Source organism: Bos javanicus, chromosome 26 (assembly GCF_032452875.1).
Source record: "Bos javanicus breed banteng chromosome 26, ARS-OSU_banteng_1.0, whole genome shotgun sequence".
Taxonomy (NCBI): Eukaryota; Metazoa; Chordata; class Mammalia; order Artiodactyla; family Bovidae; genus Bos; species Bos javanicus.
The window spans coordinates 22,075,652-22,093,814 of record NC_083893.1 but is presented as its reverse complement, the minus strand read 5'-3'; the positions used below and the strand labels follow the sequence as shown (position 1 = coordinate 22,093,814).

Below are 18,163 nucleotides of genomic sequence, written 5' to 3'. Positions count from 1 at the left end.
AAACAAAATGTTGATATTCAAGCTCTAACATGAAATTCCTATTGAATTTTTTAAAAACAATTCTGATACTCTCCTACTCAATTCATTGTATAGAAGACTTCAAATGTCCAGAACCCTTATCACCTCAAGGCCACGCTCTACCATAATACATATAAGAAAAGCACTAATAAAGCATACTAACAAAAATGGGGGGATGGTGGGTAAAACTACTCCTCACTTTATATTTGTACACACATAGCTGTGCTCTTCAGAAACAGAATTTTTTCACTGCTAATCTTGGCACCACGTGTGCAACCAACCATAATTTAACTTACCTCCTTCAGATTTTTTGTTTTCAGGCAGACTAAGTAAGAAACCTGCAGTAGCATGCTGTATTCTACACTCACCACTAGAAATACTGAGGGTGCTATTTGTAATTGTATTCTTTTTAAGAGGTTTGTTCTCTGCAGCTGTTTTCTGCTTGCAGTGTATTTTGTGTAATCAGCACATCATCATAAATACATTGGCTGTTCCCCTGAGGGTAGCTGTCAGTGTTTAATTTACAGAACAACCTGGCCAATGTGAATTTTAACACTACAGCACTAGGCAAGGAGTTACCACACTCTGTGAAAAACAGGCTTCTATGAATTTTTATATCAAGACCTGGTCCCAGGACAATTTAAGTTCTAGAAATAGACTGTTTAAAGAAGCACTTTATACCTTGTATGCAACAGACTCTTTCCCACTTAAGGGCCTTAGAAGAAGCCCTGAAGTAACCAAACCACAAGTGAGCACTACAAATTCTAGAGACAACAGGATTGAACATCTATGATCTACCAGCAGGAGGCACTGTTATAAATGTTACCCATCTCTTTTTAAAGCTACATGTAAAGCTATCAAAAACATCACTGCTCCCTTGGAAGGTGTGTAAAGGCAGAAGAGAAAATCATTTAAGATGTCTATTTTTGCTGACATGAGCTATATCTGATATGAAAATAGGTATACTGCTTCCTTAGAGCTGCTACTAAGCCAGACCTTATCTAGCTCAATGAATGAGAAAAATACATGAAACAAATGATTATTCATAGCAGTGCATGCCATTAAGTCGCTTCGACTGTGTCTGACTCTTTGCAATCCTATGGACTATAGTCAAGTTCCTCTGTCCATGATTCTCTAGGCAAGAATTCTGGAGTGGGATGCCATGCACTCCTCTACGGGATCTTCCTGACTCAGAGATCAAATCCAGTCTCGTACGTCTCCTGCATTGGGAGATGGGTTCTTTACCACCAGTGCCACCTGGGAAGCAGCAGTAGTCCCCACAAATTATACGCATAGTGCCTGGTACATAAGCTCTCAATGAATGTCTAGTAAATAACTATAAGCTCCTTGAGGACAGGGTCTGAATCTTAATTTATGCCCAGTAATTTGCACAGTACCCAGCACACAGAAGGTATTCAATACATGAATTAAACTGAATTAAAGCTAGTTGTGAGTGGCAATGTTATTTGTAAAGATTTAGATCTACATGATGTCAAAATATATTTTCTAACTCAGTAAAATGCCCTTAAAAGCAGATATAGAGTGTCTATCATGTATTTTAGTCATTTTAATTAATGCTATTTGTATAGCTCAGAAACCTAAGTAGCTCAGTCTTAGAGCTACTCCAATCTTAGCTCAATCTTACAATAAAACCAAACTAGCCTACAAAATATTGGAACAGTAAAACTTACTTTTTGTTTTAATAATGAAGACCATATATAAGAGATTGAAACTTTTATATAGGAAACGTATCCAATAGCACTCTTCCACTGTTGAAGTGGCATTACAGGTACACATACACACTCTACAAATCAAGCGATCAAACATGTATTTCTGTGTGAGGCAAAATTGTATAAGTTAGAATGCCTAACAGAAATCAGTCCTGAATATTCACTGGACACTGAAACTCCAATACTTTGGCCACGTGATGCGAAGAACTGTCTCACTGAAAAAGATTCTGATGCTGAGAAAGATTGAAGGCAGGAGGAGAAGGGAACGACAGAAGATGAGATGGTTGGATGGCATCACCAACTCAATGGACATGAATCTGAGCAAGCTCCAGGAGTTGGTGATGGACAGGGAAGCCTGGCGTGCTGCAGTCCATGGGGTCGCAAAGAGTTGGACACAACTGAGCAACTGAACTGACTGATGCCTCAAGTTACACTGAATCAAAATACAGTTCATTCTTGCAGAGGTCTCCCCCGTGTATTTGCTTTATATAGTTGTGAAGAATTATATTTTCATGATGTTTTACAAAAATTAAATTGTGATTAATGAGTTCTTTGTTTTTAAAAAGGAAGAGAATTGCCTATTTCACTTCTGAGAATTTCAAACTTGCCCAAATTTATAATAAAGTTAAAATTTAAACAACTAACTAAAGCAGCACAAATTTGGAGAACTTACTCTGAAACTACAATTAAAATATTTCCTATAATAATTTTAAAATTTTATGTAAGCATAATTATATATAGTAAAATTTGATAACACCCTTAAATTGACTGACCTCAGTATTCTGACAACTGTAAAGAAGTTTTATTTAAGAACACAAGCCCTATTCATTACTTTCTATAATGCTTTGTGTGTGCTCAGTTTTTCAGTTGTGTCCAACTCTTTGCGACCCCATGGGCTACAGCCCACCAGGCTCCTCTGTCTGTGGAATTTTCCAGGCAAGAATACTAGAGCAGATTGCCATTTTCTTCTCCAGGGATCTTCTTGACCCAGGGATCAAACCTGCATCTCTTGTGTCTCTAGTATTGGCAGGTGGATTCTTTACTACTGTGCACTGTACCACCGGGGAAGCTCCTCTGTTATGCTAAGACATTTTTAAAAGGTAATTCTTTTTTACATTTATGTCACATGAAAGGCAAACTGAGAAAGAACATGACCCACTGACTCAGGACGTTTGGATTTGTTTCACCAATTATATTAGCTTTTAATTCAATTGAATATTTGAGATAATATTTTGTAAAACAAACAAACAAACAAACTTTATGCCTAACAAATATATCTTAATTCTTAATAGGTTAATTAATCACATCCTTTCTTCTTAGATTAAGAACTACAAAAATACATCCTGGGACCTTCTGAACTAAACTGGATGGGGTTAGACTAAGGTCACGCTAGATCATATGACTGCATTCTGTCTTCCCTGGAGACCATGTAGTAGTTCCATGTATTGCCATTAGATAGCAGCACAGTACACACCATCAGTCATATCTCACAGTCTCTTCCGTTAAGGTTGGAATTATCTTGGCTACACACACACACACACACACACACACACACACACACACACGGATTCTAATTCAATTAGTGCAGTCGGCAACTCCAGAAAAAAGTAATTCAATTAGTGCATTGTGGAGCTCTACAATACCTCTAAGCAGATGTTCACCATCTTCAGGAACTGGAGCTAGGTTTAAAATACCTGTATCACTCAGATATGCCACTACATTATGTCATTTGTCAAAGTGCTTACATATGCTTTTCTGACTTCAAAGAAAAGGTGAGGAAACACACTCAGGCTAAGTTCCTAGAGATTTTTCCATTATCTACACCAAAGAAGTATATTCAATTTTAGGCTGCAGTAATTAAATTACATAATCCAAATTATGTTCAAACTGTATACTACACTATTACTTATTTTTGCAGTGCTGTCTCTAGTTATGCATGCCACACTGTTACGAGGACACTGTCATGGTGGAATGCATTCACAAGGAGGGACAATCAGAATGATTAACACCCTCCCCATCAAAATACAGGGTTATGAAAATGGCAGGAATGATTATTAGCATTTTCCAAAGAAATGCTATCAGAACTGGGAATATTCACTCTGAGAACAGCAAACATAAGCAACATGATAGCTATCCTCAAACACAGAAATACATGAAGAAAAAAACACAGAAATACATGAAAAAAAAAACACAGAAATACATGAAAAAGAAAACACAGAAATACATGAAAAAGAAAACAATTACTTTATATTATACAAAAGGTAAAATTAGAATCAGCAGGTGAACAAGAAGTTTGACTCCTTGAGAGAAAATTTTCTAACAGAACCAACAGTGAAGAAGAAAGCAAGATGACTCAAGAAATTCAGCTTGCCAATAATGGCAGTGATCAAGCAGAGATTAGATGACCCTTTGCCAAAAAAACTTCATAAAGGAGTCCTGTATGTGACTGGATGGTTTCCTGACCTCACTTTCAACAGTGAAATTCCATGGTTCTATGAATATACTGATTTTTGCTTATAAGGGAAACCTGGACTTTAAGTAATAAAGATAATCATTAAGGAGGAATGGCTATACAAAAGCCCATGGGCTGTGAGGCATTTTGATAGTGACTGCTGCATAATAATACATGGAAGGAAGAAGAAATTTGTTGTACTTTCTCTCTGCTAAGATTTAGGAGGTGCCATAATGTACATATTTCTAGTCTTATTTCTTAGCTAAGCACTTGCACTTCTCTTGCTCTTTCAAGACTGGAAAGAATGGTTTGTTTTTACTTATCCTCAGGAAATCAGCCAATGAGAAATCAATTTCTAGAAGACTGATTTTTTTAAAAATCCTCCATTGAGTCAAGATATTGGGTTCTCATAGCTTAAATGAAAATCTACATCAATATTTATGCTTTAAAAATACAGAACAATACTTAAAACAACAGTAAGTAATTCTCAATATCCCTCCCTTTTGTCTTGCTCTCTCTGCCCTGTACCTTGTGAAGACATAATTTTGGGTACAAGGGAGCAGGACATTATTTTACAAATATTATCTCCTCTCTTTTAAGCATGACCTCAAAGCAGGGAATTAAGAAATGTCAGGAATGATTGCCACCATTTTGCCAGAGCATTTCACTATGTATTCATGATAGAGAATAGCTCCTGCCTTTCACATCTGCATAGGGAGAGGACTAAGCTAAATGGCTGTGCTTTAAAAGCATCAATGAATTAATTCAAGTACTTTCCACACAAACTCCTACTTTTTCATATTCCACAAGAATTTCAAAAGGTCATTCTCACTTAAAACCTTACCTGTAAGGTCTATGTCCCCAAAACAAATTAAGATAAAATCACATCATGTATCTGTCAAAAGAGCTGCTTTTGTAGAATGAAAAAAAAACTTGTTTCTGTAAAATGTTATTTTAAGATATACTGCAACTTAAATAGCAATAGGAAACTTTCTATTAATAGAAAATATTTTCCAAGAAATCTATGGTTTGGCTTTTTCAACGAAAATTTTCTTTTCATGTGCCACTAACTTATTCTAATACAAATGTAATGGGCTCTTCCATATTATCCATTCATGAATTCTGCACTTAAAAAAAAAGAAAAGTATTTTCTTCTTCCCAAAAGTTTAAGGCTTCCATTAATGAACAAAAACTTTGGATAAACAGAGCAATAAATAACATAGCTGGGTTAATTTTTATTTGACCAGCAGTACTGCCATACAGTGGGCTATCAGCCTAACAAGCTATGTCACTCCATTTCTTATCTTTACACTACTACCTTCCAAACTTCCTGCCTCCACAAAAACAGAACCAGGACCTAAGCTGATTCCTCCTTAGAACTTAGTACATTCCATAAACCTCCAAATTAGTTAACTAACCCAACTCTAGTCTCCTTTGTCCACACCTCACAGCCTGCATTTATGTTCTAGTGTTAAGTTTATTTGTTGGCTCCATCAGCACCACTTCTCTTTAACATTGTCCCTTTTCATGCATTTAAGGCAACTACTTCCAACCCTATCAATGAAAACAGACAAATGGGGGATAAAGGAATGAACTGCAAACACCTCAAACAAGAAAGGTTGCTTAAAAAACCAAGTGTCACATTCTGACAGTTCAATATTTCATAGCCAATACAAGGAATGTGCAACGACACTGCAACTTTAAATCTTTTCCTCCTATGTCAGTCTCTCTTTCTCTCATTGTAATGCCAAAGGGAACAGCAATCAGAGTGGAGATGTTCAACGTGATAGAGGTCAGGACACCATCGGATCAACGTACCAGAAACACGACCTTGTTTATTTTTTTTTCCACAGTATTATTGTTTACAGGGTGCTTTGCTCATGTACCTTGTGGTTCTTAGCTAAAAGATGAAATTACAGCCCAGGATGAAGCGCTCAGGCACACATCCAATTTGTGTTTCCATCTCAGAAAACAAAAAGCTTCTAAGGCCCTCAGGCTGCCATTCAAACTTGGAGGCTGACATTTTTAACAGCATGAACCAGAGACTGGCAGAGAGAATGATCTAATGCATTTCTGACTTGTCAATCAAAGATCTCACCTCTGCTGTCTTGTAAACAGTTGGGGGCCATCTAACTACATTCATAAACCTAGGGAGAGCTTACTGCCAGCTGGGGTGCTGGAGCCACATGCTCTGGCTTCTATTCACCAAAATCATGATTCAGTTTTATAATCTCACTGTAAATAGTCCATAGGCACATTTCCAAGACTCCTGGAATAGAACCAGAATGGGGAATACAAAAGAGATATTGGTCAAATACTGTGTTATTTTCAAGCTGTTGGAATCCTGTACCCATTTTATCCTCATTTTACCAATTCTCCCCAAAGGACTACACTATTCTGCAACTAAAATGCTTAAAAAAATTAATGACCTGACAATGTAAAAGTCTAGAGGAAATATACTAATTTATACCAGAAATTTCCCTTGTGTTTTATTACCAGTAAAGAAACAGGCTCCCTAAACACAGCTCATGCAAAGGACAGAAACTGGAGTAAACAATAGCAACTATATTTTAGTAAAACTAATCATGTGCTTTCTTTCCAATATAAAATTTCTCATGTTCATATGCAAAAGCTTTGTATAAACTAGTTTAAAATACTGAAATGTATATTTGTGTATATGAAACATGAGAAGAGTAGTTATCCCTCTACTCCTTCTGTTTATGATTTCCAACATCCACAAAAATTAGACCAAATCAGGCTAAAACATGAACTTTTTGCTAAAGGATCACATATAAAAATAAATTTACTCTTTTTTATGCCAATTTTACTGCATACAGAATTCCAATTTAATTCATACCAAGCCACACATACTAGATTTGCAAGAAAGGTCTTGAGAATTTGAATGGTACACCTGAGAATGTTCAAAGGCAAGTGACAGATAACCCAGCTGGGGAAGGTACAATGCAAAATCCCATTTCTTGATGATCTACAACATCCTAGGCCCAAATAACTATTTCAGAATATAGACTTGGTTTCCAGAGGACTGGGCCAGAGAATATAGAAAAGCTCACAGCTACTGAACATCATTCTTAGGAAAAACAGAACTCATGGGTGTCACCGCCCATGAAGAAAGCACTGCAATTCTTAGAGGCCTGAGCAGCTAAATAGTCAAGAGATTGGTCTTTTTTTCCCCCAATGAGGCCAACACAAAATGACAAAGAAAAGAGTTTCTTAAATGATGCCTATCTACCAAGATTCCATATCCTGACAGTCTACACAAAATAGCAAACCTAGAAATTAACACAGGGAAGGACAGCAAGACAATAAAACACTACCACATAAAAAAAGCACAATGGTAAAAGAAGGTACAAATGGCTGTGCAGTCACAAAACCACCAACAATGATTCCTAAATAACATATAAAGAACTCCTATGGTACTTTGGCCTCTACTCAGCACAAAGATTGCAGGAACAAGAAAGTAATCTTGGAATATAAAGAAAGTAATATGTACCTCTCCAGAGGATACAGGTGAACCTTAACTGCCCACAGGAAGAATTTCTCTGGTAAGGACAGTACCTCCATAAAGGCTCCCATCACCTGTAGAAGTTTTCATCAATTTGATGACATGATCCTCTACACAGAAAACCCTAAAGACACCACCAGAAAATCAGTAGAGCTAATCAATGAATATAGTAAAGTTGCAGGATATAAAATTAATACACAGAAATCCCTTGCATTCCTATACACTAACAATGAAAAAAACAGAAAGAGAAATTGAACCATTCACCTTTGCAACAAAAAGAATAAAACACTTAGGAGTAAATTTACTTAAAGAAACAAAAGACCTACATATAGAAAACTATAGAACACTGATGAAAGAAATCAAAGATGACACAAACAGATGGAGAAATATACCATGTTTATGGATTGGAAGAATCAATATAGTGAAAACGAGTATACTACCCAAAGCAATCTATAAATTCAACACAATCTCTATCAAGCTACCAACAGTAATTTTCAGAGAACTAGAACAAATAATTTCACAATTTGTATGGAAACACAAAAAACCTCAAATAGCCAAAGCAATCTTGAGAAAGAAGAATGGAACTGGAGGAATCAACCTTTCTGACTTCAGACTATACTACAAAGCAACAGTCATCCAGACAGTATGGTACTGGCACAAACACAGAAATATAGATCAATGGAACAAAATAGAGAGCCCAGAGATAAAATTCATGCACTTACGGACACCTTATCTTTGACAAAGGAGGCAAAAATATACAATGGAGAAAAGACAATCTCTTTAACAAGTGGTGCTAGGAAAATGGTCAACTACCAACTAGAAGAATGAAATGAACACTTTCTAACACCAGACACAAAAATAAACTCAAAATGGATTAAAGAGCTAAATGTAAGACCAAAAACTATAAAACTCTTAGAAGAAAACATAGGCAGAACACTCCCTGACATAAATCACAGCAAGATTCTCTATGACCCACCTCCCAGAGTAATGGAAATAAAAACAAAAATAAACACATGGGACCTAATTAAACTTAAAAGCTTTTTCACAATGAAGGAAACTATAAGCAAGGTGAAAAGGCAGCCTTCAGAACAGGAGAAAATAATCAAATGAAACAACTGACAAAGAATTAATCTCCAACATATACAAGCAGCTCATGCAGCTCAATACCAGAAAAATAAATGACCCAATCAAAAAGTGGGCCAAAGAACTAAATGGACATTTCTCCAAAGAAGACATACCTATGGCTAACAAATACATGAAAAGATGCTCAGCATCACTCATTATCAGAGAAATGCAAATCAAAACCATGATGAGGTACCATCTCACACCAGTCAGAATGGCTGCCATCAAAAAGTCTACAAACAATAAATGCTAGAGAGGGTGTGGAGAAAAGGGAACCCTCTTATACTGTTGGCAGAAATGCAAACTAGTACAGCTACTATGGAGAACAGTATGGAGATTCCTCAAAAAACTGGAAATAGAACTGCCATATGACCTTGCAATCCCACTGCTGGGCACACAGACCAAAGAAACAGAACTGAAAGAGACACATGTACCCCAATGTTCACTGCAGCACTGTTTACAACACCATAAAACAGGAGACTATTATACAGAGTGAATTAAGTCAGAAAGAAAAACACCAATACAGTATATTAACGCATATATATGGAATTTAGAAAGACAGTAACAATGACCCTATATGTAAGACAGCAAAAGAGACACAGATGTAAAGAACAGACTTTTGGACCACGCAGAAAAAGGTAAGGGTGGGATGATTTGAAAGAACAGCATTGAAACATATATATTACCATATATACAACAGATGACCAGTGCAAGTTTGATGCATGAAGCAGGGCACTCAAAGCTGGTACTCTGGGACAACCCAGAGGGATGGGGTGGGGAGGGAAGTCGTACTGGGGTTCAGGATGGGGGGACATGTGTACACCCATGGCTGATTCATGTCAACGTACGGCAAAAACCACCACAATATTGTGAAGTAATTAGACTCCAATTAAAATACATTAATTTTTAAAAATTAAAAATAAAAAGCAAAAAACAAACCTAATATTCAGGTGAACTAGGTCACTAACATGCGAAGAGTTGACTCATTGGAAAAGACTCTGATGTTGGGAGGGACTGCGGGCAGGAGGAGAAGGGGACGACAGAGGATGAGATGGCTGGATGGCACCACTGACTCGATGGACATGAGTCTGGGTGAACTCCGGGAGTTGGTGATGGACAGGGAGACCTGGTGTGCTGCAATTCATGGGGCTGCAAAGAGTCGGACACGACTGAGTGACTGAACTGAGGTCACTAACCTTGATACACCCTAGTTTCCACTTTAGGAAAAGGCAAATGTAAATATCTACCTCAAACACTGTTAGAAGGCTGGAAAGAAAAATATTTCTTAGTAGGGTATTCTACATATATCTTTCACTTTGGTACAGATTTATGTGACATATACTACTTACAATGAGTGAATTAAGGTTCAACTTAAAAAAAAGTTATCACTTTTTTTTTTGGCTAAAGGACAGAGGAGACTGGTAGGCTATAGTTCATGAGGTCGCAAAGAGTCGGACACAACTGAACAACTTCACTTTCAATAGAAATATTTGAAGGTACAGAAAACTCCACAAATCCCATTTGCTTTAAATCCATGTGCCCAGAGACTACATATAAAGCATTTTAATGTTTATCCTTGGACAATTCTTTGTATACTTACATTTGAAAAACAAAACTCTATGAAATTAAAACAAAAAAAAGTTTTCATCAACTTGATTTTTCCAGTCTGTGTTACTTATATTGGGGTGACCCCAGGTCTCCTTGGGTACCTATATTCTCCCTTGTGCCATGGGGTCATGTTGAAGTCAGGGCAATTAGGTAAAATCCAACATTATTCAACATAAAAGCAATAAGCCCTTTTGGTGGAATGAAAAGTTTAATTTTTCAGATGCATCAGGAAAAAAAAATTTTTTTAAGGAAATCTGATCATCTCACAATAAGATGATCTGGATTAGATCCCTGGAGTAGGAAATGGCAACCCACTCCAGTATTCTTGCCTGGATAATTCCACAGACAGAGGAGCCTGACAGGCTACAGTCCATGGGGGTCTCAAAGAGTCGGACACGACTGAGTAACTGAGCATGCACACATGCAAATACTAGACAATGCTGTGCATTAGCCTGTAAATGAACATTACCTGCATCACAAACATGTCAAAATACTTAGCAATGGAAGAATCCATTATTCTTGAAACAGAATATTAAAACAAACTTGAAACAGAATATTAAAAACAATCAAGTAAGCATCTTGAAAGACAAATCAGTCCTAATGGTGTCATTCTTCCCAAGATAGACTTTCTAGCATAAAGTAAAATACACCAAATTCAGGTCATCTATAACTTTTCTGAGTTATATATATATATATATAAGAAGGTGAACAATGAATTTCAAGGTCAGCTAAAATGTTTTAAAATTCATAATTGTACTTTCTTTTAAATAAATGAGCTTCAATAATATATAGTATAATAAATATCCAACAGTTTGCACATACACTTTAATTTGTTCCTAATCAAGACTAAAGGGTCACTTTCAGTATTATCTCTAATGATTTCTATCCTTTCTGTAAACTATTGTTAATCCCTAACTATCATTTTAATTTTCCCTGTGTCTATTCTGGTATAGAATAAGGGTAAAATGCAATAAAATAGCCAAACAATTGTACAAACCCACACTGCTGTGAAGATAAAGATGCTGACATCACTGAAACTGAGCTCAGCTGGCTGGCAGTGCCAGTATTTAATAGCCTGAAATGTGCATTTTTGTCCATCAACAAGAGTCCAAATTCAGTATACAAAATCTAATTCAGAAGGGATCATCATAGTGTGAGTCATGTAAAAGTCAAATGTATAAAATCTGAGGCCTGCCCATAAATCAGATTCAACAAATTTTCCTTTATTCTGTGTAAATATGTAGTCTTTGGAATGACTGTTTAATTATCATAACTTCTTTTTGAATATAGAAAACTCGTGTGTATGTATGTACAGGTACTCTGAGCAATTCAAGGCTTTCTCTTTCCCATCCTATCAATGTTAGTTAATCTTTTACATTTCAAGTGCCAAGCACTTGATACTGTGCTTGACACTGGAAATGTAAAAATAAACAAAACATAGTTGTACTCTCAAGAAACTGAACAATTACAATAGCATATCAGTGTTTATGACAGAGGTATCTATTGCATGTCCTTGGTACATATGCTCTGACTAGGTTAAGGGAGTGGGGAGGGGTAAAAAGATCAGTAAGGGCCTTTATTCTAGAGGTGAAACAACTTAAGCAGAACTGTGGAATTTAGGAATTAGCCAGGTTAGATAAAAGTGGGAGGCAAGGGGAAAGGGATGATAGGTGTTTTCAGTAGTAGCATTCTCCAGGTAGAGAAAGGATATGCCAAGACACAGAGCATGACACAATACTGCTGGAGAACTAAGAATTTGAAATGGCTAAAAATTATATGGGGTAAAGAGGGATAACGGAGAAGGCAATGGTACCCCACTCCAGAACTCTTGCCTGAAAAGTCCCATGGATGGAGGAGCCTGGTGGGCTGCAGTCCATGGGGTCGCTAGGAGTCGGACACGATTGAGCGACTTCACTTTCACTTTTCACTTTCATGCATTGGAGAAGGAAATGGCAGCCCACTCCAGTGTTCTTGCCTGGAGAATCCCAGAGATGGGGGAGCCTGGTGGGCTGCTGTCTATGGGGTCGCACAGAGTCGGACACGACTGAAGCGACTTAGCAGCAGCAGCAGCAGCAAAGAGGGATAAAAATTGATATGACCAGGTGACAAACATAGAATTTAATAAAGCATAGAACAGAGCTGAAAATCAGAAAGTAACAGTATCAGTAAAATAGTAATATCTGAGAGGACATTTAAAATAGATCCTTTCTTTTTCTATTTCTCTATATTTTTTATAATTATTAAATTTTTACTTTTATAATTTATAATAAAGTGGTAATAATAAATATATTTTAAAACAAAATTATATTTGTCTGGGCATGTCTATGTGTGTGTGTGTATGCATGCATGAATGGATAAGTCATTCTAGACTGAAGGAACTAGCATGTTGATTTATGATTATCGCAGGAATATGAGTAATACTTTTTTGTTTACATATTTACCAAATAATTTATATATTCTACTACAAACAATTAGTTTTATTAGCAGACAAAAATGTAGGGTTCCCCCCCCACCAAACAAAAACATTTTTGATTTGTCACTATATGCAAATTCCTTATGTAAAGGGTATAGCTAGGATAAACATAGGTCATATGTCAACATATGCACTGAAAACAAAATCTTATTGTAGTTGATTTAGAATGTTGTATTAATTTCTTCTGTACAGCAAAGTGACTCAGTTATGCATATATATATTATTTTTCATATTCTTTTTCATTATGATTTGTCACAAGATACTGAATATAGTTACTTGTGCTATACAGTAGAACCTTCTTATTTATTCACCCATATCTGTAGTTTGCCTCTGCTAATCTCAAACTCCCATTCCTTCCCTCCCCTACCTACACTTCCTGGCAACCACAAGCCTGTTCTCTATACCTATGAATATGTTTTGCTTCACAGATACGTTGATTTGTATTATATTTTAATTTTACATATAAGTGATATCATATGGTATTTCTCTTTCTCTTTCTGACTTACTTTGCTTAGTATGATAATCTATAGGTCCATTCATGTTGTTGTATATGGCATTATTTCATTCTTTGTGATGGTTGAGTAACCTTCCAGTGTGTGTATAAATACATATATATATATATATATATATATATATATATATTCTTATATACCACATCTTCTTACAATTCATCTGTCAATGGACATTTAGGTTATTTCCACACTTGGCAATTATAAACAGTGCTGCTATGAACAAAGGGGTACGTGTATCTTTTTGAATAATAGTTTTGTCTGGGTATATGCCCAAGGGTGGGATGGCTAGATCACATGACAATTCTATTTTTGGTTTTTTGAGGACCCTCATACTGTTTTCCATAGTGGCTGTACCAATTTACAATCCCACCAACAGTGTAAGAACATTCCCTCTTTGGCATTTGTCATTTGTAAATATTTTAATGGTGGCCATTAAATGTGAGGTGGTACCTCATTTTAGTTTGATTTGCATTTCTCTAATAATTAGCGATATTTTCAGCTTTTCACCATTCACTCAAATACTGGCTGTCGATTTGTCATAAATGGCTTTTATTATGTTGAGACATGTTCTCTCTACACCAATTTTCATTAGAGTTTTTACCTAAATGGATGTGATTTATCAAAGGCAAATTTTTCTGTGTCTATTGAGATGATCATGTGGTTTCTATCCTTTCTTTTGTTGATGTGGTGTACCCACTGATTGATCAGTGTATGCTGAACCATCCTTATGACCCTCGGATGAATCCAACTTGGTTGTGGTTTTATGCATTGTTGGATTTGGCTTCCTAATATTCTGTTGAGAATTTTCGTGTCTATGGTCATCAAAGATACTGGCCTGTAATTTTCTTTTTTGATACTCTGTGTGGTTTTGGTATCAGGGTGATGATACCACAGAATGTCTTTGGGAGTGTTCAAAAGGAACTGAACTTTTTATTAAACAAAAATTGCACACTACTGAGATGATTTGTATATAATGGGGGGCATCAGTTATGATTTGATAAGTGAGCATTTTTGACATGGGGTAATTTTCCTATGGTAGTGTTTTGTAAAAAAAATTTGTGTGCTCATTTACATTCAGTGTGATAATCCATATTCCTCTAAAACCTCAAATGTAAAATAAATCTTCCATATGTATATATACCTATACTCTGAATAATGCTTAACTTCCCTAGCATTCTTCCATGTTAACACTTCACATAATAGATGGTAAGATTTAGTAGACTTCAAGTATTTTTCTTTTTAACTTTACTAAAGAATAATTGATTTACAATGTTGTGTTAATTTCTGCTATACATCAAAGTGACTCAGTTATGCACGCATGCATATATATATATATATTCTTTTCCAATATGGCTTCTCATAGGATATTGAATATAGTTCCCTGACATCATTAAGTACTCTTAAACAGTAAAACACATTACATTATCTCTCTTGAAGTCAACTCTCAACAATTTCAACCTTTGGACACTAGATTTCAAATAATGGACACTAGATTAATATTAAAATATTACATGGTTCAAGTTCAAAAATTCCTTAAAATTACTAGCTATACGTAACACCAAAAACATTCTAAGGTCATATAAATCTACCTAAATTATTATTGTCAGAATTTCTCTTCTTCTTTAATGTCTAAAGAAAATAAAGGATCCGAATTACTCAGCTATTTTTAAACACTTGCTATTGCTCAGTCTCATTTAATAGTACAGATTATAAGACTACCAGGTGCTGAGGACAAACATGATTCCACAAAATACACCCACTGTTAATCAACAGAAATCCTCTTAATTACCTATAGACTTTCCAGGACAAAGCAAAATGATGAAAATGAAAATATGTTCAAACTATAAACAAGTCCTCAAAGAATCTACTGTATTTAAACAATATTTAGAGCATCTTTTCTGTAGTAATTTGAAATGTGTGGATTGGAAAAGTCAATAATCAAACCATATCAATGTTGCCATTTCCATCTGAGTTACTGAGGATAATCCAACAAATTAAGCAACAGCTCTTCCTTTTATATTGTCAAAGAATTTTGATTTTGAAGCTGCTTCAAATTTGCTAAAGGAATGCAATAATTTCAAAGAAAAAAATGTCATGAAGCTATTACTAAGTCACCTCCTCAAAGATGTTTGGCAACATAAGTAGAAATAAGTATTCCTACTGGGCAACCACTTTGAAGAATTACTTGAAATGCATCTCTTAAAGTTAAAAATACTCTAGGACCCAAGCAATTCCACTCTTAGGTATTAAGCCAAGAGAAATAAACACCCATGTCCACAAAAAGATGCACAAACTGTACACCATAGCTTTAGCCATAGTAGACAAAAATGGGAATAATCCAAATGTCTACCAATAGACGAATGGAAAAACTGTGGTATATTAGTACAATGGAATTTATTTAGCAATAAAAAAAGAATAAGTTACAGATAAACATAACAAAATGGATAAATCTCAAAAACATTATGCTGATCAAAACAGAACAGATATAAAAAATGTATACTATATGACTACATTTATATGAGGCTCAAGTACAGGCAAAACTGATCTTTGGTGGCAAATCAGAACAGTAATTGCATATGGGATATGGGTGATAACTGGAAGGGGGTACAAAGGAACTTTCTCAGATTGTGGAAGTGCTCTATATTTTGAAAGTGAGGTTACACAAATGTTTACAGTTATCAAATTCATCTAAGAGTACACAAGATGTGTACATTTTACTGCATGTAATTTTTACATAAACAAAAATCTAAATAAGCAAATAAGGTAAAACCCAAACCAGAAAAATGCAAATGTACTGAGATTGTTATAGTTCTAGTAGTGAAAACAGGAAAGACTAGACTTAAGTCTATATCTGCCAATTAATCAATCAGCAATTTGGAGCACCTGTGTATAATGAACCTGACGGAAAAAAACCATTGAATTAACAGAATGCCAGCAGATAACCCCATTTTTTTCCATTTTTACTACATAAAACTTAATGATTTTTCTGAAGATAAGAAAAGAAAAATAAACATTCATACTTATAGCAATACTGGGGAAAGCAAAGTTTTTCATCAATACCTGAACCCAGAGCAGGCTTTGCTATGATACAGAATTTGGTTAAGGCATGAAAAAAAAGTAAGATTTCATTTCACAGTGTAATGTTATATAGCAAGGTGAAACAGTATTTGCTGAAAGTTTCCAAACCTAGTCCTTCGGGCATGTTTCTGATAATATAGAACCCATTAATCTGCCAGACCCTGTTCAAAGTGAAACAAGAAGGAAAGGGGGGCAGGACACAGCCTTTAAAAGAATGACAGATATTAGGACATGACCAAAACTGATTAGAACTAACTAGATCCAAGATGGTGGAAGATCTGGTTCCCTCCAGATTTTTGTTCTATATGTCCCTTTTTTGGATAATTTTAACCTGTATCTCTTCCTTGTAATAAACCTTGAATATAATAGCTTTCAGTGAGTTCTACTGAGTCCTTTCTAGTGAATTATCAAATCTGAGGAGAGGAGCAGAGGGGGAGGTGTCCTTACAACTGGTATCTGATGTGACAGCAGTCTTATAGGGACTGTTCTCTCAGACTGCACTCTGGTGAAACTCACTGCAACTCCAAAAAGGTTTAAAAAAAGAATATGAGTTTCTTGAGAGCTGAAAGTTCATCAATGATATATAGTAAAAAAGAAAAAATATTTGAAATAGATACTCAGGATATTAATATTTTCTAACATTAACAGCAATAATGTTAATGATGATGAAGATAATAAAAACAGCAACTATTTACTGCATGCCCTAACTATAGTCTCCATTTATAGATGAATTTAGAATGAAATGACTTGCTTAAGATCATACCACTAGTGACAAACAGTATGTGAGTCCTGATTTAACTAATTTTAAAGCCTGTACAGCATCATATTGTATCTCATAAGACAAAGAAGTTTAATATATTTTGCAAAGGACAAACAAATATCCAGTAACATCATCACTAAAATAGTATCATTAAAGGTAAGTAACTGTTTGTTAGCACTGGTCAGGAATGTAGAATACTTAAGTTCTCCAACCTTTAACTAAGACTCAGTCATAAGCATTCTGATACTTACAACTTGTCTTTGAAATTATTAATAGAACATGAGCTACATAAGTTAAAAACAAATTTAAATCACTAGTTTATTACATATTACTAAGTAAATGTTCATTGCTCAACTGTGTCTGACTCATTGCAAGCCCATGGACTGTATCCCACTAGGCTCCTCTGTCCATGGAATTCTTCAGGCAAGAATACTGGGGTGGGTAACCATTCCCTTCTCCAGGGGACCATGTCAACCCGGGAATCGAACCAGGATCTCCTGCACTGCAGGCAGATTCTTTACCATCTGAGCCACCAGGGAAGCCCAAATGCTAGATACAAATTCCAAATACCTAAGGTAGATAAATGACACTTCTACCAAGAAAATCACCATGTATCATACCCTAATCTGTAAAGAATGGGCATCGAGCTCTGTCTTACATATTTCTCTACAAGTTTTCCTCTTTCCTTCTATAGTTTTCTCTCACATCCTGGAACTGCCCTAGTGGCCTCTAAGAAAGGCCAAAGGGAACTAGGATCTGATGGTCCAAGCAAGACCAGCTGGACTGTCTCAAGCTGAACACTATACTCAAAGGTCATGAAGGCCTTTCCACCTTGAAACTAGACCTTTTAATCAGGATATAAATAAACACAGTTCTTATATATGTAA

The 18,163-nt window shown here is 35.7% G+C and overlaps 1 protein-coding gene across 11 annotated transcripts in view; it reads right to left on the bottom strand.

Moving 5' to 3' along the window:
* The window catches only part of BTRC (beta-transducin repeat containing E3 ubiquitin protein ligase), a 175,726-nt gene that overhangs the window by 100,043 nt on the left and 57,520 nt on the right, over positions 1 to 18,163 (bottom strand). The gene's annotated exons all lie outside the window — the stretch shown is intronic.